Source organism: Lissotriton vulgaris, chromosome 9, assembly GCF_964263255.1.
Source record: "Lissotriton vulgaris chromosome 9, aLisVul1.2, whole genome shotgun sequence".
NCBI classification, from domain to species: domain Eukaryota; kingdom Metazoa; phylum Chordata; class Amphibia; order Caudata; family Salamandridae; genus Lissotriton; species Lissotriton vulgaris.
In genome coordinates this window covers 541796480-541821421 of record NC_141697.1, presented here as the reverse complement: position 1 = coordinate 541821421, position 24942 = coordinate 541796480, and the positions used below count along the sequence as shown (strand labels likewise).

General features: G+C 43.6%; 17 non-coding genes across 17 annotated transcripts; all 17 read left to right on the top strand.

Moving 5' to 3' along the window:
* Window positions 1–769: 769 nt before the first annotated feature.
* On the top strand, window positions 770–841 carry TRNAG-UCC (transfer RNA glycine (anticodon UCC)). Its single transcript has one exon. It is a non-coding gene; the product is annotated as a tRNA-Gly (tRNA).
* Window positions 842–2375: 1534 nt separating this feature from the next.
* Window positions 2376–2447, top strand: TRNAG-CCC (transfer RNA glycine (anticodon CCC)). Its single transcript has one exon. It is a non-coding gene; the product is annotated as a tRNA-Gly (tRNA).
* A 1522-nt stretch (window positions 2448–3969) lies between these two features.
* TRNAG-UCC (transfer RNA glycine (anticodon UCC)) lies at window positions 3970–4041 on the top strand. The gene has a single exon. It is a non-coding gene; the product is annotated as a tRNA-Gly (tRNA).
* Window positions 4042–5570: 1529 nt separating this feature from the next.
* Window positions 5571–5642, top strand: TRNAG-CCC (transfer RNA glycine (anticodon CCC)). The gene has a single exon. It is a non-coding gene; the product is annotated as a tRNA-Gly (tRNA).
* A 3125-nt stretch (window positions 5643–8767) lies between these two features.
* On the top strand, window positions 8768–8839 carry TRNAG-CCC (transfer RNA glycine (anticodon CCC)). The gene has a single exon. It is a non-coding gene; the product is annotated as a tRNA-Gly (tRNA).
* A 1512-nt stretch (window positions 8840–10351) lies between these two features.
* Window positions 10352–10423, top strand: TRNAG-UCC (transfer RNA glycine (anticodon UCC)). The gene has a single exon. It is a non-coding gene; the product is annotated as a tRNA-Gly (tRNA).
* Window positions 10424–11952: 1529 nt separating this feature from the next.
* TRNAG-CCC (transfer RNA glycine (anticodon CCC)) lies at window positions 11953–12024 on the top strand. The gene has a single exon. It is a non-coding gene; the product is annotated as a tRNA-Gly (tRNA).
* Window positions 12025–13536: 1512 nt separating this feature from the next.
* Window positions 13537–13608, top strand: TRNAG-UCC (transfer RNA glycine (anticodon UCC)). Its single transcript has one exon. It is a non-coding gene; the product is annotated as a tRNA-Gly (tRNA).
* A 1529-nt stretch (window positions 13609–15137) lies between these two features.
* On the top strand, window positions 15138–15209 carry TRNAG-CCC (transfer RNA glycine (anticodon CCC)). Its single transcript has one exon. It is a non-coding gene; the product is annotated as a tRNA-Gly (tRNA).
* Window positions 15210–16098: 889 nt separating this feature from the next.
* On the top strand, window positions 16099–16170 carry TRNAM-CAU (transfer RNA methionine (anticodon CAU)). Its single transcript has one exon. It is a non-coding gene; the product is annotated as a tRNA-Met (tRNA).
* A 547-nt stretch (window positions 16171–16717) lies between these two features.
* TRNAG-UCC (transfer RNA glycine (anticodon UCC)) lies at window positions 16718–16789 on the top strand. The gene has a single exon. It is a non-coding gene; the product is annotated as a tRNA-Gly (tRNA).
* Window positions 16790–18319: 1530 nt separating this feature from the next.
* Window positions 18320–18391, top strand: TRNAG-CCC (transfer RNA glycine (anticodon CCC)). Its single transcript has one exon. It is a non-coding gene; the product is annotated as a tRNA-Gly (tRNA).
* Window positions 18392–19294: 903 nt separating this feature from the next.
* Window positions 19295–19366, top strand: TRNAM-CAU (transfer RNA methionine (anticodon CAU)). The gene has a single exon. It is a non-coding gene; the product is annotated as a tRNA-Met (tRNA).
* Window positions 19367–19913: 547 nt separating this feature from the next.
* Window positions 19914–19985, top strand: TRNAG-UCC (transfer RNA glycine (anticodon UCC)). Its single transcript has one exon. It is a non-coding gene; the product is annotated as a tRNA-Gly (tRNA).
* A 1530-nt stretch (window positions 19986–21515) lies between these two features.
* Window positions 21516–21587, top strand: TRNAG-CCC (transfer RNA glycine (anticodon CCC)). The gene has a single exon. It is a non-coding gene; the product is annotated as a tRNA-Gly (tRNA).
* A 1522-nt stretch (window positions 21588–23109) lies between these two features.
* On the top strand, window positions 23110–23181 carry TRNAG-UCC (transfer RNA glycine (anticodon UCC)). Its single transcript has one exon. It is a non-coding gene; the product is annotated as a tRNA-Gly (tRNA).
* A 1529-nt stretch (window positions 23182–24710) lies between these two features.
* On the top strand, window positions 24711–24782 carry TRNAG-CCC (transfer RNA glycine (anticodon CCC)). The gene has a single exon. It is a non-coding gene; the product is annotated as a tRNA-Gly (tRNA).
* Window positions 24783–24942: the final 160 nt, after the last annotated feature.

Here is a 24942-nt window from a genome sequence, read left to right as displayed (position 1 = left end):
TTATGACTGATTGTGAGAGGGGAAGATGAAGTTTTTCTGCACCCAGCATGCCTTGGGATATACTTATGCAAATGAGGTGAGAGCCAGACCAATCCCATGCTACTCTGCTTAATGCTCCTTATCTGCATGAAAAGAACACTTTCACAACGGAGCAGAGTGGCGCAGCGGAAGCGTGCTGGGCCCATAACCCAGAGGTCGATGGATCGAAACCATCCTCTGCTAATTTTGCTTGATTTTACTTCCAAGGACCAAGCTGTCATTTCCACCATACCAGCAAGGAAAAGCGCAAGCTTGTGCCAGCTATGTGAGAAAAGACTTCTCAACTATCTGTGTCTGCTGAAATACAAGAGAGGGATCGTCAAAGGATCCACACTGTACTTTGAAAGTAAAGGCACACAATAATAAGCATGAATGACTGGTGGGACCTTCAAACACTTTTATGTGGAGGCTTTGAATTTCATTCTTCCCTTTTTTGTTCTGCTCTTATCTATCTCCTGGGCATTTCATGGAATGTTCTCTATTTCTCTTCCCTGCTTTGCTTCCCATGCTGCCTCTATGTGTTCATATCTATTATTTGTATTGCTGCTTTCCATTCTTCTCTTCTGCACAGCTTTGTCTTTGGTTTCAATCCCAGTTCCTTACCCTCTACAAAAACTTTCTATTGCTTTTCATGTTGGTATCTAAACCAAATGCACCATTGAAGCTGGTGCATGATAGTCATTGAACTCAGGATCCTAATGTTTAGAACCAAGAGCGCACAGATCAGAGGGCGTTGGTGGTATAGTGGTGAGCATAGCTGCCTTCCAAGCAGTGGACCCGGGTTCGATTCCCGGCCAACGCAGTACAAATACTTATATATTCTGCAAGCAGGATATATTTTAAAGCAACATTTCACAAAATGGTAATATAATGAAGAGGTTAATCAGCCATCATATAAAAAATAAACAAATATGTAGGCAAGCATGTCGATCGCCCCTTCTGCTATATTCATTGTCCTAATATATGATAAGTTTCATAAAGCAGAGTCACCACTCACATGTGCTGGTAAAAAAATATGTTACAGTGGGCAGACAATGAAAGGGCTGAGGCCCGACCAGACATTTTAACTCCAGCATCTCTATGTTAAAAAGCATTTCCTAGGCAATATTTAGCCTCTGAAAAAAATATGCAAGATCCAGCAATAAATCTGGCAAAAGTCCCCAACATTTTGTGCATACTTGTGCCCTCACTTGAATGTAGCACCACCTTGTAGCCGTCGGAGGTAACTGCAGCTCACAAAATGTTTCATCAGAGGGCAAGTTTAGAGGAATCCAAAAGGCAGATGTCCATGGAAAGAGCCTCCGACTGCAGCAGGAAGTTTGGATGCTTCAAATTTGCATAGCTTCCAGTCCAACGTCCTCTCATGTACCGAATGCTCCCAAACGCTCTAAAGCCTTATACCCGGCAAGCCCTCACTGGGTAGATCTCTGGCTCCCAGGTAAAGCCAAATACTGAGCATGCAAGCACTAGGATCACACAGAGAGAGAGAGACAGAGAGCGTCGGAGAGCTGTTGTCTTGTTAAAGGCCTGAAACGGCTAGTGCCTAAGAGGGTCTGGACTTTCAGTTGTGACTGATTGTGAGAGGGGAAGATAAAGATTTTCTGCACCCAGCATGCCTTGCGATATACTTAGGCAAATGAGGTGAGAGCCCGACCAATCCCACGTCACTTCTCTGAATGCCTCCTCATCTGCATAAAGAGAACACTTTCACAAAGGAGCAGAGTGGCGCAGCGGAAGCGTGCTGGGCCCATAACCCAGAGGTCGATGGATCGAAACCATCCTCTGCTAATTTTGCTTGATTTTCCTTCCAAGGACCAAGCTGTCATTTCCACATAGCCAGAAAGGAAAAGTGCAAGCTTGTGCCAGCTATGTGAGAAAAGACTTCTCAACTATTCGTGTCTGTGTAATACAAGAGTGATCGTGAAAGGTACAACCCTGTACTTTGAAAGTAAAGACACACAATTATAACCATAAATGACTGACTGGTGGGAGCTTCACACAACTTTCTGGGCATGCTTTGAATTTCATTCTTCCCTTTTTGTTCTGCTCTTATCTATCTCCTGGGCATTTCATGGAATGTTCTCTTTCTCTTCCCTGCTTTGCTTCCCATGCTGCCTATATATGCTCATTTCTACTATTTGTACTGTTGCTTTTCATTTCTTCTCTTCTGCACAACTTTGTCCTTGGTTTCAATCCCCAGTTCCTTACCCTCTGCAAAAAACGTTCTACTGCTTCTCATGTTGGTATCTAAACCAAATGCACCATTGAAGCTGGTGCAAGATAGTCATTGATTTCTGCAACGTAATATTTAGAACCGAGAGCTAACACATCAGAGGGCGTTGGTGGTATAGTGGTGAGCATAGCTGCTTCCCAAGCAGTTGACCCGGGTTCGATTCCCGGCCAACGCACTGAAAATACTTATATATTCTGCAAGCAGGATATATTGTAATGCAACATGTCACAAAATGGAAATTTCACGAACAGATTAATCAGCCATATATAAAAAAATAAACAAATACGTGGGCAAACATCTCAATCGCACCTTCTGCTACATACATTGTCCTAATATATGATAAGTTTCATAAAGCAGAGTCACAACACACATGTGCTGGTAATAAATTTGTTACAGTGGGCAAACAATGGAAGGGCTGAGGCCCGACCAGACATTGTAACTCCAGCATCTCTATGTTAAAAAGCATTTCTAGGCAATATCTAGCCTCTGAAAAAATATGCAAGATCCACCGATAAATCTGGCAAAAGTCCCTAACATTTTGTGCATACTTGTGCTCTCACCTGAATGTAGCGCCACCTTGTAGCTGTCGAAGGAAACTGCTGCTCACAAAATGTTTTATCAGAAGGCAAGTTGAGAGGAATCCAAGAGTCAGATGTCCATGGAAAGAACCACTCACTGAAGCAGGAATGTTGGAGGCTTCATATTCGCATAGTTTCCTGTCCAACGTCCACTCACGTCCCGAACGCTCCCAAACGCTCAAAAGCCTCACACCGGGCAAGCCCTCACCGGGTATATCTCTGGCTCCAAGGTAAAGCCAAATCCTGAGCATGCTAGTGCTAGGATCACAGAGCGAGAGAGAGATGGTTCAAGAGGTACTGTCTTGATAAAGGCCTGAAACGGCTAGTGCCTAAGAGTGTCTGACTTTCAGTTATGACTGATTGTGAGAGGGGAAGATGAAGTTTTTCTGCACCCAGCATGCCTTGGGATATACTTATGCAAATGAGGTGAGAGCCAGACCAATCCCATGCTACTCTGCCTAATGCTCCTTATCTGCATAAAAAGAACACTTTCACAACGGAGCAGAGTGGCGCAGCGGAAGCGTGCTGGGCCCATAACCCAGAGGTCGATGGATCGAAACCATCCTCTGCTAATTTTGCTTGATTTTACTTCCAAGGACCAAGCTGTCATTTCCACGCTACCAGCAAGGAAAAGCGCAAGCTTGTGCCAGCTATGTGAGAAAAGACTTCTCAACTATCTGTGTCTGCTGAAATACAAGAGAGGGATCGTCAAAAGCTCCATACTGTACTTTGAAAGTAAAGGCACACAATAATAAGCATGAATGACTGGTGGGACCTTCAAACACTTTTATGTGGAGGCTTTGAATTTCATTCTTCCCTTTTTTGTTCTGCTCTTATCTATCTCCTGGGCATTTCATGGAATGTTCTCTATTTCTCTTCCCTGCTTTGCTTCCCATGCTGCCTCTATGTGTTCATATCTATTATTTGTATTGCTGCTTTCCATTCTTCTCTTCTGCACAGCTTTGTCCTTGGTTTCAATCCCAGTTCCTTACCCTCTACAAAAACTTTCTATTGCTTTTCATGTTGGTATCTAAACCAAATGCACCATTGAAGCTGGTGCATGATAGTCATTGAACTCAGGGTCCTAATGTTTAGAACCGAGAGCGCAAAGATCAGAGGGCGTTGGTGGTACAGTGGTGAGCATAGCTGCCTTCCAAGCAGTTGACCCGGGTTCGATTCCCGGCCAACGCAGTACAAATACTTATATATTCTGCAAGCAGGATATATTTTAAAGCAACATTTCACAAAATGGTAATATAATTAAGAGGTTAATCAGCCATTATATAAAAAATAAACAAATATGTAGGCAAGCATTTCGATCGCCCCTTCTGCTATATTCATTGTCCTAATATATGATAAGTTTCATAAAGCAGAGTCACCACTCACATGTACTGGTAAAAAAATATGTTACAGTGGGCAGACAATGAAAGGGCTGAGGCCCGACCAGACATTTTAACTCCAGCATCTCTATGTTAAAAAGCATTTCCTAGGCAATATTTAGCCTCTGAAAAAAATATGCAAGATCCAGCAATAAATCTGGCAAAAGTCCCCAACATTTTGTGCATACTTGTGCCCTCACCTGAATGTAGCACCACCTTGTAGCCGTCGGAGGTAACTGCAGCTCACAAAATGTTTCATCAGAGGGCAAGTTTAGAGGAATCCAAAAGGCAGATGTCCATGGAAAGAGCCTCCGACTGCAGCAAGAAGTTTGGATGCTTCAAATTTGCATAGCTTCCAGTCCAACGTCCTCTCATGTACCGAACGCTCCCAAACGCTCTAAAGCCTTATACCGGCAAGCCCTCACCGGGTAGATCTCTGGCTCCCAGGAAAAGCCAAATACTGAGCATGCAAGCACTAGGATCACAGAGAGAGAGAGAGACAGAGAGCGTCGGAGAGCTGTTGTCTTGTTAAAGGCCTGAAACGGCTAGTGCCTAAGAGGGTCTGGACTTTCAGTTGTGACTGATTGTGAGAGGGGAAGATAAAGATTTTCTGCACCCAGCATGCCTTGCGATATACTTAGGCAAATGAGGTGAGAGCCCGACCAATCCCACGTCACTTCTCTGAATGCCTCCTCATCTGCATAAAGAGAACACTTTCACAAAGGAGCAGAGTGGCGCAGCGGAAGCGTGCTGGGCCCATAACCCAGAGGTCGATGGATCGAAACCATCCTCTGCTAATTTTGCTTGATTTTCCTTCCAAGGACCAAGCTGTCATTTCCACATAGCCAGAAAGGAAAAGTGCAAGCTTGTGCCAGCTATGTGAGAAAAGACTTCTCAACTATTCGTGTCTGTGTAATACAAGAGTGATCGTGAAAGGTACAACCCTGTACTTTGAAAGTAAAGACACACAATTATAACCATAAATGACTGGTGGGAGCTTCACACAACTTTCTGGGCATGCTTTGAATTTCATTCTTCCCTTTTTGTTCTGCTCTTATCTATCTCCTGGGCATTTCATGGAATGTTCTCTTTCTCTTCCCTGCTTTGCTTCCCATGCTGCCTATATATGCTCATTTCTACTATTTGTACTGTTGCTTTTCATTTCTTCTCTTCTGCACAGCTTTGTCCTTGGTTTCAATCCCCAGTTCCTTACCCTCTGCAAAAAACGTTCTATTGCTTCTCATGTTGGTATCTAAACCAAATGCACCATTGAAGCTGGTGCAAGATAGTCATTGATTTCTGCAACGTAATATTTAGAACCGAGAGCTAACACATCAGAGGGCGTTGGTGGTATAGTGGTGAGCATAGCTGCTTCCCAAGCAGTTGACCCGGGTTCGATTCCCGGCCAACGCACTGAAAATACTTATATATTCTGCAAGCAGGATATATTGTAATGCAACATGTCACAAAATGGAAATTTCACGAACAGATTAATCAGCCATATATAAAAAAATAAACAAATACGTGGGCAAACATCTCAATCGCACCTTCTGCTACATACATTGTCCTAATATATGATAAGTTTCATAAAGCAGAGTCACAACACACATGTGCTGGTAATAAATTTGTTACAGTGGGCAAACAATGGAAGGGCTGAGGCCCGACCAGACATTGTAACTCCAGCATCTCTATGTTAAAAAGCATTTCTAGGCAATATCTAGCCTCTGAAAAAAATATGCAAGATCCACCGATAAATCTGGCAAAAGTCCCTAACATTTTGTGCATACTTGTGCTCTCACCTGAATGTAGCGCCACCTTGTAGCTGTCGAAGGAAACTGCTGCTCACAAAATGTTTTATCAGAAGGCAAGTTGAGAGGAATCCAAGAGTCAGATGTCCATGGAAAGAACCACTCACTGAAGCAGGAATGTTGGAGGCTTCATATTCGCATAGTTTCCTGTCCAACGTCCACTCACGTCCCGAACGCTCCCAAACGCTCAAAAGCCTCACACCGGGCAAGCCCTCACCGGGTATATCTCTGGCTCCAAGGTAAAGCCAAATCCTGAGCATGCTAGTGCTAGGATCACAGAGCGAGAGAGAGATGGTTCAAGAGCTACTGTCTTGATAAAGGCCTGAAACGGCTAGTGCCTAAGAGTGTCTGACTTTCAGTTATGACTGATTGTGAGAGGGGAAGATGAAGTTTTTCTGCACCCAGCATGCCTTGGGATATACTTATGCAAATGAGGTGAGAGCCAGACCAATCCCATGCTACTCTGCCTAATGCTCCTTATCTGCATAAAAAGAACACTTTCACAACGGAGCAGAGTGGCGCAGCGGAAGCGTGCTGGGCCCATAACCCAGAGGTCGATAGATCGAAACCATCCTCTGCTAATTTTGCTTGATTTTACTTCCAAGGACCAAGCTGTCATTTCCACGCTACCAGCAAGGAAAAGCGCAAGCTTGTGCCAGCTATGTGAGAAAAGACTTCTCAACTATCTGTGTCTGCTGAAATACAAGAGAGGGATCGTCAAAAGCTCCACACTGTACTTTGAAAGTAAAGGCACACAATAATAAGCATGAATGACTGGTGGGACCTTCAAACACTTTTATGTGGAGGCTTTGAATTTCATTCTTCCCTTTTTTGTTCTGCTCTTATCTATCTCCTGGGCATTTCATGGAATGTTCTCTATTTCTCTTCCCTGCTTTGCTTCCCATGCTGCCTCTATGTGTTCATATCTATTATTTGTATTGCTGCTTTCCATTCTTCTCTTCTGCACAGCTTTGTCCTTGGTTTCAATCCCAGTTCCTTACCCTCTACAAAAACTTTCTATTGCTTTTCATGTTGGTATCTAAACCAAATGCACCATTGAAGCTGGTGCATGATAGTCATTGAACTCAGGATCCTAATGTTTAGAACCGAGAGCGCAAAGATCAGAGGGCGTTGGTGGTATAGTGGTGAGCATAGCTGCCTTCCAAGCAGTTGACCGGGGTTCGATTCCCGGCCAACGCAGTACAAATACTTATATATTCTGCAAGCAGGATATATTTTAAAGCAACATTTCACAAAATGGTAATATAATTAAGAGGTTAATCAGCCATTATATAAAAAATAAACAAATATGTAGGCAAGCATTTCGATCGCCCCTTCTGCTATATTCATTGTCCTAATATATGATAAGTTTCATAAAGCAGAGTCACCACTCACATGTACTGGTAAAAAAATATGTTACAGTGGGCAGACAATGAAAGGGCTGAGGCCCGACCAGACATTTTAACTCCAGCATCTCTATGTTAAAAAGCATTTCCTAGGCAATATTTAGCCTCTGAAAAAAATATGCAAGATCCAGCAATAAATCTGGCAAAAGTCCCCAACATTTTGTGCATACTTGTGCCCTCACCTGAATGTAGCACCACCTTGTAGCCGTCGGAGGTAACTGCAGCTCACAAAATGTTTCATCAGAGGGCAAGTTTAGAGGAATCCAAAAGGCAGATGTCCATGGAAAGAGCCTCCGACTGCAGCAGGAAGTTTGGATGCTTCAAATTTGCATAGCTTCCAGTCCAACGTCCTCTCATGTACCGAACGCTCCCAAACGCTCTAAAGCCTTATACCCGGCAAGCCCTCACCGGGTAGATCTCTGGCTCCCAGGTAAAGCCAAATACTGAGCATGCAAGCACTAGGATCACAGAGAGAGAGAGAGACAGAGAGCGTCGGAGAGCTGTTGTCTTGTTAAAGGCCTGAAACGGCTAGTGCCTAAGAGGGTCTGGACTTTCAGTTGTGACTGATTGTGAGAGGGGAAGATAAAGATTTTCTGCACCCAGCATGCCTTGCGATATACTTAGGCAAATGAGGTGAGAGCCCGACCAATCCCACATCACTTCTCTGAATGCCTCCTCATCTGCATAAAGAGAACACTTTCACAAAGGAGCAGAGTGGCGCAGCGGAAGCGTGCTGGGCCCATAACCCAGAGGTCGATGGATCGAAACCATCCTCTGCTAATTTTGCTTGATTTTCCTTCCAAGGACCAAGCTGTCATTTCCACATAGCCAGAAAGGAAAAGTGCAAGCTTGTGCCAGCTATGTGAGAAAAGACTTCTCAACTATTCGTGTCTGTGTAATACAAGAGTGATCGTGAAAGGTACAACCCTGTACTTTGAAAGTAAAGACACACAATTATAACCATAAATGACTGGTGGGAGCTTCACACAACTTTCTGGGCATGCTTTGAATTTCATTCTTCCCTTTTTGTTCTGCTCTTATCTATCTCCTGGGCATTTCATGGAATGTTCTCTTTCTCTTCCCTGCTTTGCTTCCCATGCTGCCTATATATGCTAATTTCTACTATTTGTACTGTTGCTTTTCATTTCTTCTCTTCTGCACAACTTTGTCCTTGGTTTCAATCCCCAGTTCCTTACCCTCTGCAAAAAACGTTCTACTGCTTCTCATGTTGGTATCTAAACCAAATGCACCATTGAAGCTGGTGCAAGATAGTCATTGATTTCTGCAACGTAATATTTAGAACCGAGAGCTAACACATCAGAGGGCGTTGGTGGTATAGTGGTGAGCATAGCTGCTTCCCAAGCAGTTGACCCGGGTTCGATTCCCGGCCAACGCACTGAAAATACTTATATATTCTGCAAGCAGGATATATTGTAATGCAACATGTCACAAAATGGAAATTTCACGAACAGATTAATCAGCCATATATAAAAAAATAAACAAATACGTGGGCAAACATCTCAATCGCACCTTCTGCTACATACATTGTCCTAATATATGATAAGTTTCATAAAGCAGAGTCACAACACACATGTGCTGGTAATAAATTTGTTACAGTGGGCAAACAATGGAAGGGCTGAGGCCCGACCAGACATTGTAACTCCAGCATCTCTATGTTAAAAAGCATTTCTAGGCAATATCTAGCCTCTGAAAAAATATGCAAGATCCACCGATAAATCTGGCAAAAGTCCCTAACATTTTGTGCATACTTGTGCTCTCACCTGAATGTAGCGCCACCTTGTAGCTGTCGAAGGAAACTGCTGCTCACAAAATGTTTTATCAGAAGGCAAGTTGAGAGGAATCCAAGAGTCAGATGTCCATGGAAAAAACCACTCACTGAAGCAGGAATGTTGGAGGCTTCATATTCGCATAGTTTCCTGTCCAACGTCCACAACGCTCCCAAACGCTCAAAAGCCTCACACCGGGCAAGCCCTCACCGGGTATATCTCTGGCTCCAAGGTAAAGCCAAATCCTGAGCATGCTAGTGCTAGGATCACAGAGCGAGAGAGAGATGGTTCAAGAGCTACTGTCTTGATAAAGGCCTGAAACGGCTAGTGCCTAAGAGTGTCTGACTTTCAGTTATGACTGATTGTGAAAGGGGAAGATGAAGTTTTTCTGCACCCAGCATGCCTTGGGATATACTTATGCAAATGAGGTGAGAGCCAGACCAATCCCATGCTACTCTGCCTAATGCTCCTTATCTGCATAAAAAGAACACTTTCACAACGGAGCAGAGTGGCGCAGCGGAAGCGTGCTGGGCCCATAACCCAGAGGTCGATGGATCGAAACCATCCTCTGCTAATTTTGCTTGATTTTACTTCCAAGGACCAAGCTGTCATTTCCACGCTACCAGCAAGGAAAAGCGCAAGCTTGTGCCAGCTATGTGAGAAAAGACTTCTCAACTATCTGTGTCTGCTGAAATACAAGAGAGGGATCGTCAAAAGCTCCATACTGTACTTTGAAAGTAAAGGCACACAATAATAAGCATGAATGACTGGTGGGACCTTCAAACACTTTTATGTGGAGGCTTTGAATTTCATTCTTCCCTTTTTTGTTCTGCTCTTATCTATCTCCTGGGCATTTCATGGAATGTTCTCTATTTCTCTTCCCTGCTTTGCTTCCCATGCTGCCTCTATGTGTTCATATCTATTATTTGTATTGCTGCTTTCCATTCTTCTCTTCTGCACAGCTTTGTCCTTGGTTTCAATCCCAGTTCCTTACCCTCTACAAAAACTTTCTATTGCTTTTCATGTTGGTATCTAAACCAAATGCACCATTGAAGCTGGTGCATGATAGTCATTGAACTCAGGGTCCTAATGTTTAGAACCGAGAGCGCAAAGATCAGAGGGCGTTGGTGGTATAGTGGTGAGCATAGCTGCCTTCCAAGCAGTTGACCCGGGTTCGATTCCCGGCCAACGCAGTACAAATACTTATATATTCTGCAAGCAGGATATATTTTAAAGCAACATTTCACAAAATGGTAATATAATTAAGAGGTTAATCAGCCATTATATAAAAAATAAACAAATATGTAGGCAAGCATTTCGATCGCCCCTTCTGCTATATTCATTGTCCTAATATATGATAAGTTTCATAAAGCAGAGTCACCACTCACATGTACTGGTAAAAAAATATGTTACAGTGGGCAGACAATGAAAGGGCTGAGGCCCGACCAGACATTTTAACTCCAGCATCTCTATGTTAAAAAGCATTTCCTAGGCAATATTTAGCCTCTGAAAAAAATATGCAAGATCCAGCAATAAATCTGGCAAAAGTCCCCAACATTTTGTGCATACTTGTGCCCTCACCTGAATGTAGCACCACCTTGTAGCCGTCGGAGGTAACTGCAGCTCACAAAATGTTTCATCAGAGGGCAAGTTTAGAGGAATCCAAAAGGCAGATGTCCATGGAAAGAGCCTCCGACTGCAGCAGGAAGTTTGGATGCTTCAAATTTGCATAGCTTCCAGTCCAACGTCCTCTCATGTACCGAACGCTCCCAAACGCTCTAAAGCCTTATACCGGCAAGCCCTCACCGGGTAGATCTCTGGCTCCCAGGAAAAGCCAAATACTGAGCATGCAAGCACTAGGATCACAGAGAGAGAGAGAGACAGAGAGCGTCGGAGAGCTGTTGTCTTGTTAAAGGCCTGAAACGGCTAGTGCCTAAGAGGGTCTGGACTTTCAGTTGTGACTGATTGTGAGAGGGGAAGATAAAGATTTTCTGCACCCAGCATGCCTTGCGATATACTTAGGCAAATGAGGTGAGAGCCCGACCAATCCCACGTCACTTCTCTGAATGCCTCCTCATCTGCATAAAGAGAACACTTTCACAAAGGAGCAGAGTGGCGCAGCGGAAGCGTGCTGGGCCCATAACCCAGAGGTCGATGGATCGAAACCATCCTCTGCTAATTTTGCTTGATTTTCCTTCCAAGGACCAAGCTGTCATTTCCACATAGCCAGAAAGGAAAAGTGCAAGCTTGTGCCAGCTATGTGAGAAAAGACTTCTCAACTATTCGTGTCTGTGTAATACAAGAGTGATCGTGAAAGGTACAACCCTGTACTTTGAAAGTAAAGACACACAATTATAACCATAAATGACTGGTGGGAGCTTCACACAACTTTCTGGGCATGCTTTGAATTTCATTCTTCCCTTTTTGTTCTGCTCTTATCTATCTCCTGGGCATTTCATGGAATGTTCTCTTTCTCTTCCCTGCTTTGCTTCCCATGCTGCCTATATATGCTCATTTCTACTATTTGTACTGTTGCTTTTCATTTCTTCTCTTCTGCACAGCTTTGTCCTTGGTTTCAATCCCCAGTTCCTTACCCTCTGCAAAAAACGTTCTATTGCTTCTCATGTTGGTATCTAAACCAAATGCACCATTGAAGCTGGTGCAAGATAGTCATTGATTTCTGCAACGTAATATTTAGAACCGAGAGCTAACACATCAGAGGGCGTTGGTGGTATAGTGGTGAGCATAGCTGCTTCCCAAGCAGTTGACCCGGGTTCGATTCCCGGCCAACGCACTGAAAATACTTATATATTCTGCAAGCAGGATATATTGTAATGCAACATGTCACAAAATGGAAATTTCACGAACAGATTAATCAGCCATATATAAAAAAATAAACAAATACGTGGGCAAACATCTCAATCGCACCTTCTGCTACATACATTGTCCTAATATATGATAAGTTTCATAAAGCAGAGTCACAACACACATGTGCTGGTAATAAATTTGTTACAGTGGGCAAACAATGGAAGGGCTGAGGCCCGACCAGACATTGTAACTCCAGCATCTCTATGTTAAAAAGCATTTCTAGGCAATATCTAGCCTCTGAAAAAATATGCAAGATCCACCGATAAATCTGGCAAAAGTCCCTAACATTTTGTGCATACTTGTGCTCTCACCTGAATGTAGCGCCACCTTGTAGCTGTCGAAGGAAACTGCTGCTCACAAAATGTTTTATCAGAAGGCAAGTTGAGAGGAATCCAAGAGTCAGATGTCCATGGAAAGAACCACTCACTGAAGCAGGAATGTTGGAGGCTTCATATTCGCATAGTTTCCTGTCCAACGTCCACAACGCTCCCAAACGCTCAAAAGCCTCACACCGGGCAAGCCCTCACCGGGTATATCTCTGGCTCCAAGGTAAAGCCAAATCCTGAGCATGCTAGTGCTAGGATCACAGAGCGAGAGAGAGATGGTTCAAGAGCTACTGTCTTGATAAAGGCCTGAAACGGCTAGTGCCTAAGAGTGTCTGACTTTCAGTTATGACTGATTGTGAGAGGGGAAGATGAAGTTTTTCTGCACCCAGCATGCCTTGGGATATACTTATGCAAATGAGGTGAGAGCCAGACCAATCCCATGCTACTCTGCCTAATGCTCCTTATCTGCATAAAAAGAACACTTTCACAACGGAGCAGAGTGGCGCAGCGGAAGCGTGCTGGGCCCATAACCCAGAGGTCGATGGATCGAAACCATCCTCTGCTAATTTTGCTTGATTTTACTTCCAAGGACCAAGCTGTCATTTCCACGCTACCAGCAAGGAAAAGCGCAAGCTTGTGCCAGCTATGTGAGAAAAGACTTCTCAACTATCTGTGTCTGCTGAAATACAAGAGAGGGATCGTCAAAAGCTCCATACTGTACTTTGAAAGTAAAGGCACACAATAATAAGCATGAATGACTGGTGGGACCTTCAAACACTTTTATGTGGAGGCTTTGAATTTCATTCTTCCCTTTTTTGTTCTGCTCTTATCTATCTCCTGGGCATTTCATGGAATGTTCTCTATTTCTCTTCCCTGCTTTGCTTCCCATGCTGCCTCTATGTGTTCATATCTATTATTTGTATTGCTGCTTTCCATTCTTCTCTTCTGCACAGCTTTGTCCTTGGTTTCAATCCCAGTTCCTTACCCTCTACAAAAACTTTCTATTGCTTTTCATGTTGGTATCTAAACCAAATGCACCATTGAAGCTGGTGCATGATAGTCATTGAACTCAGGGTCCTAATGTTTAGAACCGAGAGCGCAAAGATCAGAGGGCGTTGGTGGTATAGTGGTGAGCATAGCTGCCTTCCAAGCAGTTGACCCGGGTTCGATTCCCGGCCAACGCAGTACAAATACTTATATATTCTGCAAGCAGGATATATTTTAAAGCAACATTTCACAAAATGGTAATATAATTAAGAGGTTAATCAGCCATTATATAAAAAATAAACAAATATGTAGGCAAGCATTTCGATCGCCCCTTCTGCTATATTCATTGTCCTAATATATGATAAGTTTCATAAAGCAGAGTCACCACTCACATGTACTGGTAAAAAAATATGTTACAGTGGGCAGACAATGAAAGGGCTGAGGCCCGACCAGACATTTTAACTCCAGCATCTCTATGTTAAAAAGCATTTCCTAGGCAATATTTAGCCTCTGAAAAAAATATGCAAGATCCAGCAATAAATCTGGCAAAAGTCCCCAACATTTTGTGCATACTTGTGCCCTCACCTGAATGTAGCACCACCTTGTAGCCGTCGGAGGTAACTGCAGCTCACAAAATGTTTCATCAGAGGGCAAGTTTAGAGGAATCCAAAAGGCAGATGTCCATGGAAAGAGCCTCCGACTGCAGCAGGAAGTTTGGATGCTTCAAATTTGCATAGCTTCCAGTCCAACGTCCTCTCATGTACCGAACGCTCCCAAACGCTCTAAAGCCTTATACCGGCAAGCCCTCACCGGGTAGATCTCTGGCTCCCAGGAAAAGCCAAATACTGAGCATGCAAGCACTAGGATCACAGAGAGAGAGAGAGACAGAGAGCGTCGGAGAGCTGTTGTCTTGTTAAAGGCCTGAAACGGCTAGTGCCTAAGAGGGTCTGGACTTTCAGTTGTGACTGATTGTGAGAGGGGAAGATAAAGATTTTCTGCACCCAGCATGCCTTGCGATATACTTAGGCAAATGAGGTGAGAGCCCGACCAATCCCACGTCACTTCTCTGAATGCCTCCTCATCTGCATAAAGAGAACACTTTCACAAAGGAGCAGAGTGGCGCAGCGGAAGCGTGCTGGGCCCATAACCCAGAGGTCGATGGATCGAAACCATCCTCTGCTAATTTTGCTTGATTTTCCTTCCAAGGACCAAGCTGTCATTTCCACATAGCCAGAAAGGAAAAGTGCAAGCTTGTGCCAGCTATGTGAGAAAAGACTTCTCAACTATTTGTGTCTGTGTAATACAAGAGTGATCGTGAAAGGTACAACCCTGTACTTTGAAAGTAAAGACACACAATTATAACCATAAATGACTGGTGGGAGCTTCACACAACTTTCTGGGCATGCTTTGAATTTCATTCTTCCCTTTTTGTTCTGCTCTTATCTATCTCCTGGGCATTTCATGGAATGTTCTCTTTCTCTTCCCTGCTTTGCTTCCCATGCTGCCTATATATGCTCATTTCTACTATTTGTACTGTTGCTTTTCATTTCTTCTCTTCTGCACAGCTTTGTCCTTGGTTTCAATCCCCAGTTCCTTACCCTCTGCAAAAAACGTTCTATTGCTTCTCATGTTGGTATCTAAACCAAATGCACCATTGAAGCTGGTGCAAGATAGTCATTGATTTCTGCAACGTAATATTTAGAACCGAGAGCTAACACATCAGAGGGCGTTGGTGGTATAGTGGTGAGCATAGCTGCTTCCCAAGCAGTTGACCCGGGTTCGATTCCCGGCCAACGCACTGAAAATACTTATATATTCTGCAAGCAGGATATATTGTAATGCAACATGTCACAAAATGGAAATTTCACGAACAGATTAATCAGCCATATATAAAAAAATAAACAAATACGTGGGCAAACATCTCAATCGCACCTTCTGCTACATACATTGTCCTAATATATGATAAGTTTCATAAAGCAGAGTCACAACACACATGTGCTGGTAATAAATTTGTTACAGTGGGCAAACAATGGAAGGGCTGAGGCCCGACCAGACATTGTAACTCCAGCATCTCTATGTTAAAAAGCATTTCTAGGCAATATCTAGCCTCTGAAAAAAATATGCAAGATCCACCGATAAATCTGGCAAAAGTCCCTAACATTTTGTGCATACTTGTGCTCTCACCTGAATGTAGCGCCACCTTGTAGCTGTCGAAGGAAACTGCTGCTCACAAAATGTTTTATCAGAAGGCAAGTTGAGAGGAATCCAAGAGTCAGATGTCCATGGAAAGAACCACTCACTGAAGCAGGAATGTTGGAGGCTTCATATTCGCATAGTTTCCTGTCCAACGTCCACTCACGTCCCGAACGCTCCCAAACGCTCAAAAGCCTCACACCGGGTATATCTCTGGCTCCAAGGTAAAGCCAAATCCTGAGCATGCTAGTGCTAGGATCACAGAGCGAGAGAGAGATGGTTCAAGAGCTACTGTCTTGATAAAGGCCTGAAACGGCTAGTGCCTAAGAGTGTCTGACTTTCAGTTATGACTGATTGTGAGAGGGGAAGATGAAGTTTTTCTGCACCCAGCATGCCTTGGGATATACTTATGCAAATGAGGTGAGAGCCAGACCAATCCCATGCTACTCTGCCTAATGCTCCTTATCTGCATAAAAAGAACACTTTCACAACGGAGCAGAGTGGCGCAGTGGAAGCGTGCTGGGCCCATAACCCAGAGGTCGATGGATCGAAACCATCCTCTGCTAATTTTGCTTGATTTTACTTCCAAGGACCAAGCTGTCATTTCCACGCTACCAGCAAGGAAAAGCGCAAGCTTGTGCCAGCTATGTGAGAAAAGACTTCTCAACTATCTGTGTCTGCTGAAATACAAGAGAGGGATCGTCAAAAGCTCCACACTGTACTTTGAAAGTAAAGGCACACAATAATAAGCATGAATGACTGGTGGGACCTTCAAACACTTTTATGTGGAGGCTTTGAATTTCATTCTTCCCTTTTTTGTTCTGCTCTTATCTATCTCCTGGGCATTTCATGGAATGTTCTCTATTTCTCTTCCCTGCTTTGCTTCCCATGCTGCCTCTATGTGTTCATATCTATTATTTGTATTGCTGCTTTCCATTCTTCTCTTCTGCACAGCTTTGTCCTTGGTTTCAATCCCAGTTCCTTACCCTCTACAAAAACTTTCTATTGCTTTTCATGTTGGTATCTAAACCAAATGCACCATTGAAGCTGGTGCATGATAGTCATTGAACTCAGGGTCCTAATGTTTAGAACCGAGAGCGCAAAGATCAGAGGGCGTTGGTGGTATAGTGGTGAGCATAGCTGCCTTCCAAGCAGTTGACCTGGGTTCGATTCCCGGCCAACGCAGTACAAATACATATATATTCTGCAAGCAGGATATATTTTAAAGCAACATTTCACAAACTGGTAATATAATTAAGAGGTTAATCAGCCATTATATAAAAAATAAACAAATATGTAGGCAAGCATTTCGATCGCCCCTTCTGCTATATTCATTGTCCTAATATATGATAAGTATCATAAAGCAGAGTCACCACTCACATGTGCTGGTAAAAAAATATGTTACAGTGGGCAGACAATGAAAGGGCTGAGGCCCGACCAGACATTTTAACTCCAGCATCTCTATGTTAAAAAGCATTTCCTAGGCAACATTTAGCCTCTGAAAAAAATATGCAAGATCCAGCAATAAATCTGGCAAAAGTCCCCAACATTTTGTGCATACTTGTGCCCTCACCTGAATGTAGCACCACCTTGTAGCCGTCGGAGGTAACTGCAGCTCACAAAATGTTTCATCAGAGGGCAAGTTTAGAGGAATCCAAAAGGCAGATGTCCATGGAAAGAGCCTCCGACTGCAGCAGGAAGTTTGGATGCTTCAAATTTGCATAGCTTCCAGTCCAACGTCCTCTCATGTACCGAACGCTCCCAAACGCTCTAAAGCCTTATACCGGCAAGCCCTCACCGGGTAGATCTCTGGCTCCCAGGAAAAGCCAAATACTGAGCATGCAAGCACTAGGATCACAGAGAGAGAGAGAGACAGAGAGCGTCGGAGAGCTGTTGTCTTGTTAAAGGCCTGAAACGGCTAGTGCCTAAGAGGGTCTGGACTTTCAGTTGTGACTGATTGTGAGAGGGGAAGATAAAGATTTTCTGCACCCAGCATGCCTTGCGATATACTTAGGCAAATGAGGTGAGAGCCCGACCAATCCCACGTCACTTCTCTGAATGCCTCCTCATCTGCATAAAGAGAACACTTTCACAAAGGAGCAGAGTGGCGCAGCGGAAGCGTGCTGGGCCCATAACCCAGAGGTCGATGGATCGAAACCATCCTCTGCTAATTTTGCTTGATTTTCCTTCCAAGGACCAAGCTGTCATTTCCACATAGCCAGAAAGGAAAAGTGCAAGCTTGTGCCAGCTATGTGAGAAAAGACTTCTCAACTATTCGTGTCTGTGTAATACAAGAGTGATCGTGAAAAGGTACAACCCTGTACTTTGAAAGTAAAGACACACAATTATAACCATAAATGACTGGTGGGAGCTTCACACAACTTTCTGGGCATGCTTTGAATTTCATTCTTCCCTTTTTGTTCTGCTCTTATCTATCTCCTGGGCATTTCATGGAATGTTCTCTTTCTCTTCCCTGCTTTGCTTCCCATGCTGCCTATATATGCTCATTTCTACTATTTGTACTGTTGCTTTTCATTTCTTCTCTTCTGCACAACTTTGTCCTTGGTTTCAATCCCCAGTTCCTTACCCTCTGCAAAAAACGTTCTACTGCTTCTCATGTTGGTATCTAAACCAAATGCACCATTGAAGCTGGTGCAAGATAGTCATTGATTTCTGCAACGTAATATTTAGAACCGAGAGCTAACACATCAGAGGGCGTTGGTGGTATAGTGGTGAGCATAGCTGCTTCCCAAGCAGTTGACCCGGGTTCGATTCCCGGCCAACGCACTGAAAATACTTATATATTCTGCAAGCAGGATATATTGTAATGCAACATGTCACAAAATGGAAATTTCACGAACAGATTAATCAGCCATATATAAAAAAATAAACAAATACGTGGGCAAACATCTCAATCACACCTTCTGCTACATACATTGTCCTAATATATGATAAGTTTCATAAAGCAGAGTCACAACACACATGTGCTGGTAATAAATTTGTTACAGTGGGCAAACAATGGAAGGGCTGAGGCCCGACCAGACATTGTAACTCCAGCATCTCTATGTTAAAAAGCATTTCTAGGCAATATCTAGCCTCTGAAAAAATATGCAAGATCCACCGATAAATCTGGCAAAAGTCCCTAACATTTTGTGCATACTTGTGCTCTCACCTGAATGTAGCGCCACCTTGTAGCTGTCGAAGGAAACTGCTGCTCACAAAATGTTTTATCAGAAGGCAAGTTGAGAGGAATCCAAGAGTCAGATGTCCATGGAAAGAACCACTCACTGAAGCAGGAATGTTGGAGGCTTCATATTCGCATAGTTTCCTGTCCAACGTCCACTCACGTCCCGAACGCTCCCAAACGCTCAAAAGCCTCACACCGGGCAAGCCCTCACCGGGTATATCTCTGGCTCCAAGGTAAAGCCAAATCCTGAGCATGCTAGTGCTAGGATCACAGAGCGAGAGAGAGATGGTTCAAGAGCTACTGTCTTGATAAAGGCCTGAAACGGCTAGTGCCTAAGAGTGTCTGACTTTCAGTTATGACTGATTGTGAGAGGGGAAGATGAAGTTTTTCTGCACCCAGCATGCCTTGGGATATACTTATGCAAATGAGGTGAGAGCCAGACCAATCCCATGCTACTCTGCCTAATGCTCCTTATCTGCATAAAAAGAACACTTTCACAACGGAGCAGAGTGGCGCAGTGGAAGCGTGCTGGGCCCATAACCCAGAGGTCGATGGATCGAAACCATCCTCTGCTAATTTTGCTTGATTTTACTTCCAAGGACCAAGCTGTCATTTCCACGCTACCAGCAAGGAAAAGCGCAAGCTTGTGCCAGCTATGTGAGAAAAGACTTCTCAACTATCTGTGTCTGCTGAAATACAAGAGAGGGATCGTCAAAAGCTCCACACTGTACTTTGAAAGTAAAGGCACACAATAATAAGCATGAATGACTGGTGGGACCTTCAAACACTTTTATGTGGAGGCTTTGAATTTCATTCTTCCCTTTTTTGTTCTGCTCTTATCTATCTCCTGGGCATTTCATGGAATGTTCTCTATTTCTCTTCCCTGCTTTGCTTCCCATGCTGCCTCTATGTGTTCATATCTATTATTTGTATTGCTGCTTTCCATTCTTCTCTTCTGCACAGCTTTGTCCTTGGTTTCAATCCCAGTTCCTTACCCTCTACAAAAACTTTCTATTGCTTTTCATGTTGGTATCTAAACCAAATGCACCATTGAAGCTGGTGCATGATAGTCATTGAACTCAGGGTCCTAATGTTTAGAACCGAGAGCGCAAAGATCAGAGGGCGTTGGTGGTATAGTGGTGAGCATAGCTGCCTTCCAAGCAGTTGACCTGGGTTCGATTCCCGGCCAACGCAGTACAAATACATATATATTCTGCAAGCAGGATATATTTTAAAGCAACATTTCACAAACTGGTAATATAATTAAGAGGTTAATCAGCCATTATATAAAAAATAAACAAATATGTAGGCAAGCATTTCGATCGCCCCTTCTGCTATATTCATTGTCCTAATATATGATAAGTATCATAAAGCAGAGTCACCACTCACATGTGCTGGTAAAAAAATATGTTACAGTGGGCAGACAATGAAAGGGCTGAGGCCCGACCAGACATTTTAACTCCAGCATCTCTATGTTAAAAAGCATTTCCTAGGCAACATTTAGCCTCTGAAAAAAATATGCAAGATCCAGCAATAAATCTGGCAAAAGTCCCCAACATTTTGTGCATACTTGTGCCCTCACCTGAATGTAGCACCACCTTGTAGCCGTCGGAGGTAACTGCAGCTCACAAAATGTTTCATCAGAGGGCAAGTTTAGAGGAATCCAAAAGGCAGATGTCCATGGAAAGAGCCTCCGACTGCAGCAGGAAGTTTGGATGCTTCAAATTTGCATAGCTTCCAGTCCAACGTCCTCTCATGTACCGAACGCTCCCAAACGCTCTAAAGCCTTATACCGGCAAGCCCTCACCGGGTAGATCTCTGGCTCCCAGGAAAAGCCAAATACTGAGCATGCAAGCACTAGGATCACAGAGAGAGAGAGAGACAGAGAGCGTCGGAGAGCTGTTGTCTTGTTAAAGGCCTGAAACGGCTAGTGCCTAAGAGGGTCTGGACTTTCAGTTGTGACTGATTGTGAGAGGGGAAGATAAAGATTTTCTGCACCCAGCATGCCTTGCGATATACTTAGGCAAATGAGGTGAGAGCCCGACCAATCCCACGTCACTTCTCTGAATGCCTCCTCATCTGCATAAAGAGAACACTTTCACAAAGGAGCAGAGTGGCGCAGCGGAAGCGTGCTGGGCCCATAACCCAGAGGTCGATGGATCGAAACCATCCTCTGCTAATTTTGCTTGATTTTCCTTCCAAGGACCAAGCTGTCATTTCCACATAGCCAGAAAGGAAAAGTGCAAGCTTGTGCCAGCTATGTGAGAAAAGACTTCTCAACTATTCGTGTCTGTGTAATACAAGAGTGATCGTGAAAAGGTACAACCCTGTACTTTGAAAGTAAAGACACACAATTATAACCATAAATGACTGGTGGGAGCTTCACACAACTTTCTGGGCATGCTTTGAATTTCATTCTTCCCTTTTTGTTCTGCTCTTATCTATCTCCTGGGCATTTCATGGAATGTTCTCTTTCTCTTCCCTGCTTTGCTTCCCATGCTGCCTATATATGCTCATTTCTACTATTTGTACTGTTGCTTTTCATTTCTTCTCTTCTGCACAACTTTGTCCTTGGTTTCAATCCCCAGTTCCTTACCCTCTGCAAAAAACGTTCTACTGCTTCTCATGTTGGTATCTAAACCAAATGCACCATTGAAGCTGGTGCAAGATAGTCATTGATTTCTGCAACGTAATATTTAGAACCGAGAGCTAACACATCAGAGGGCGTTGGTGGTATAGTGGTGAGCATAGCTGCTTCCCAAGCAGTTGACCCGGGTTCGATTCCCGGCCAACGCACTGAAAATACTTATATATTCTGCAAGCAGGATATATTGTAATGCAACATGTCACAAAATGGAAATTTCACGAACAGATTAATCAGCCATATATAAAAAAATAAACAAATACGTGGGCAAACATCTCAATCACACCTTCTGCTACATACATTGTCCTAATATATGATAAGTTTCATAAAGCAGAGTCACAACACACATGTGCTGGTAATAAATTTGTTACAGTGGGCAAACAATGGAAGGGCTGAGGCCCGACCAGACATTGTAACTCCAGCATCTCTATGTTAAAAAGCATTTCTAGGCAATATCTAGCCTCTGAAAAAATATGCAAGATCCACCGATAAATCTGGCAAAAGTCCCTAACATTTTGTGCATACTTGTGCTCTCACCTGAATGTAGCGCCACCTTGTAGCTGTCGAAGGAAACTGCTGCTCACAAAATGTTTTATCAGAAGGCAAGTTGAGAGGAATCCAAGAGTCAGATGTCCATGGAAAGAACCACTCACTGAAGCAGGAATGTTGGAGGCTTCATATTCGCATAGTTTCCTGTCCAACGTCCACTCACGTCCCGAACGCTCCCAAACGCTCAAAAGCCTCACACCGGGCAAGCCCTCACCGGGTATATCTCTGGCTCCAAGGTAAAGCCAAATCCTGAGCATGCTAGTGCTAGGATCACAGAGCGAGAGAGAGATGGTTCAAGAGCTACTGTCTTGATAAAGGCCTGAAACGGCTAGTGCCTAAGAGTGTCTGACTTTCAGTTATGACTGATTGTGAGAGGGGAAGATGAAGTTTTTCTGCACCCAGCATGCCTTGGGATATACTTATGCAAATGAGGTGAGAGCCAGACCAATCCCATGCTACTCTGCCTAATGCTCCTTATCTGCATAAAAAGAACACTTTCACAACGGAGCAGAGTGGCGCAGCGGAAGCGTGCTGGGCCCATAACCCAGAGGTCGATGGATCGAAACCATCCTCTGCTAATTTTGCTTGATTTTACTTCCAAGGACCAAGCTGTCATTTCCACGCTACCAGCAAGGAAAAGCGCAAGCTTGTGCCAGCTATGTGAGAAAAGACTTCTCAACTATCTGTGTCTGCTGAAATACAAGAGAGGGATCGTCAAAAGCTCCATACTGTACTTTGAAAGTAAAGGCACACAATAATAAGCATGAATGACTGGTGGGACCTTCAAACACTTTTATGTGGAGGCTTTGAATTTCATTCTTCCCTTTTTTGTTCTGCTCTTATCTATCTCCTGGGCATTTCATGGAATGTTCTCTATTTCTCTTCCCTGCTTTGCTTCCCATGCTGCCTCTATGTGTTCATATCTATTATTTGTATTGCTGCTTTCCATTCTTCTCTTCTGCACAGCTTTGTCCTTGGTTTCAATCCCAGTTCCTTACCCTCTACAAAAACTTTCTATTGCTTTTCATGTTGGTATCTAAACCAAATGCACCATTGAAGCTGGTGCATGATAGTCATTGAACTCAGGGTCCTAATGTTTAGAACCGAGAGCGCAAAGATCAGAGGGCGTTGGTGGTATAGTGGTGAGCATAGCTGCCTTCCAAGCAGTTGACCCGGGTTCGATTCCCGGCCAACGCAGTACAAATACTTATATATTCTGCAAGCAGGATATATTTTAAAGCAACATTTCACAAAATGGTAATATAATTAAGAGGTTAATCAGCCATTATATAAAAAATAAACAAATATGTAGGCAAGCATTTCGATCGCCCCTTCTGCTATATTCATTGTCCTAATATATGATAAGTTTCATAAAGCAGAGTCACCACTCACATGTACTGGTAAAAAAATATGTTACAGTGGGCAGACAATGAAAGGGCTGAGGCCCAACCAGACATTTTAACTCCAGCATCTCTATGTTAAAAAGCATTTCCTAGGCAATATTTAGCCTCTGAAAAAAATATGCAAGATCCAGCAATAAATCTGGCAAAAGTCCCCAACATTTTGTGCATACTTGTGCCCTCACCTGAATGTAGCACCACCTTGTAGCCGTCGGAGGTAACTGCAGCTCACAAAATGTTTCATCAGAGGGCAAGTTTAGAGGAATCCAAAAGGCAGATGTCCATGGAAAGAGCCTCCGACTGCAGCAGGAAGTTTGGATGCTTCAAATTTGCATAGCTTCCAGTCCAACGTCCTCTCATGTACCGAACGCTCCCAAACGCTCTAAAGCCTTATACCGGCAAGCCCTCACCGGGTAGATCTCTGGCTCCCAGGAAAAGCCAAATACTGAGCATGCAAGCACTAGGATCACAGAGAGAGAGAGAGACAGAGAGCGTCGGAGAGCTGTTGTCTTGTTAAAGGCCTGAAACGGCTAGTGCCTAAGAGGGTCTGGACTTTCAGTTGTGACTGATTGTGAGAGGGGAAGATAAAGATTTTCTGCACCCAGCATGCCTTGCGATATACTTAGGCAAATGAGGTGAGAGCCCGACCAATCCCACGTCACTTCTCTGAATGCCTCCTCATCTGCATAAAGAGAACACTTTCACAAAGGAGCAGAGTGGCGCAGCGGAAGCGTGCTGGGCCCATAACCCAGAGGTCGATGGATCGAAACCATCCTCTGCTAATTTTGCTTGATTTTCCTTCCAAGGACCAAGCTGTCATTTCCACATAGCCAGAAAGGAAAAGTGCAAGCTTGTGCCAGCTATGTGAGAAAAGACTTCTCAACTATTCGTGTCTGTGTAATACAAGAGTGATCGTGAAAGGTACAACCCTGTACTTTGAAAGTAAAGACACACAATTATAACCATAAATGACTGGTGGGAGCTTCACACAACTTTCTGGGCATGCTTTGAATTTCATTCTTCCCTTTTTGTTCTGCTCTTATCTATCTCCTGGGCATTTCATGGAATGTTCTCTTTCTCTTCCCTGCTTTGCTTCCCATGCTGCCTATATATGCTCATTTCTACTATTTGTACTGTTGCTTTTCATTTCTTCTCTTCTGCACAGCTTTGTCCTTGGTTTCAATCCCCAGTTCCTTACCCTCTGCAAAAAACGTTCTATTGCTTCTCATGTTGGTATCTAAACCAAATGCACCATTGAAGCTGGTGCAAGATAGTCATTGATTTCTGCAACGTAATATTTAGAACCGAGAGCTAACACATCAGAGGGCGTTGGTGGTATAGTGGTGAGCATAGCTGCTTCCCAAGCAGTTGACCCGGGTTCGATTCCCGGCCAATGCACTGAAAATACTTATATATTCTGCAAGCAGGATATATTGTACTGCAACATGTCACAAAATGGAAATTTCACAAACAGATTAATCAGCCATATATAAAAAAATAAACAAATACGTGGGCAAACATCTCAATCGCACCTTCTGCTACATACATTGTCCTAATA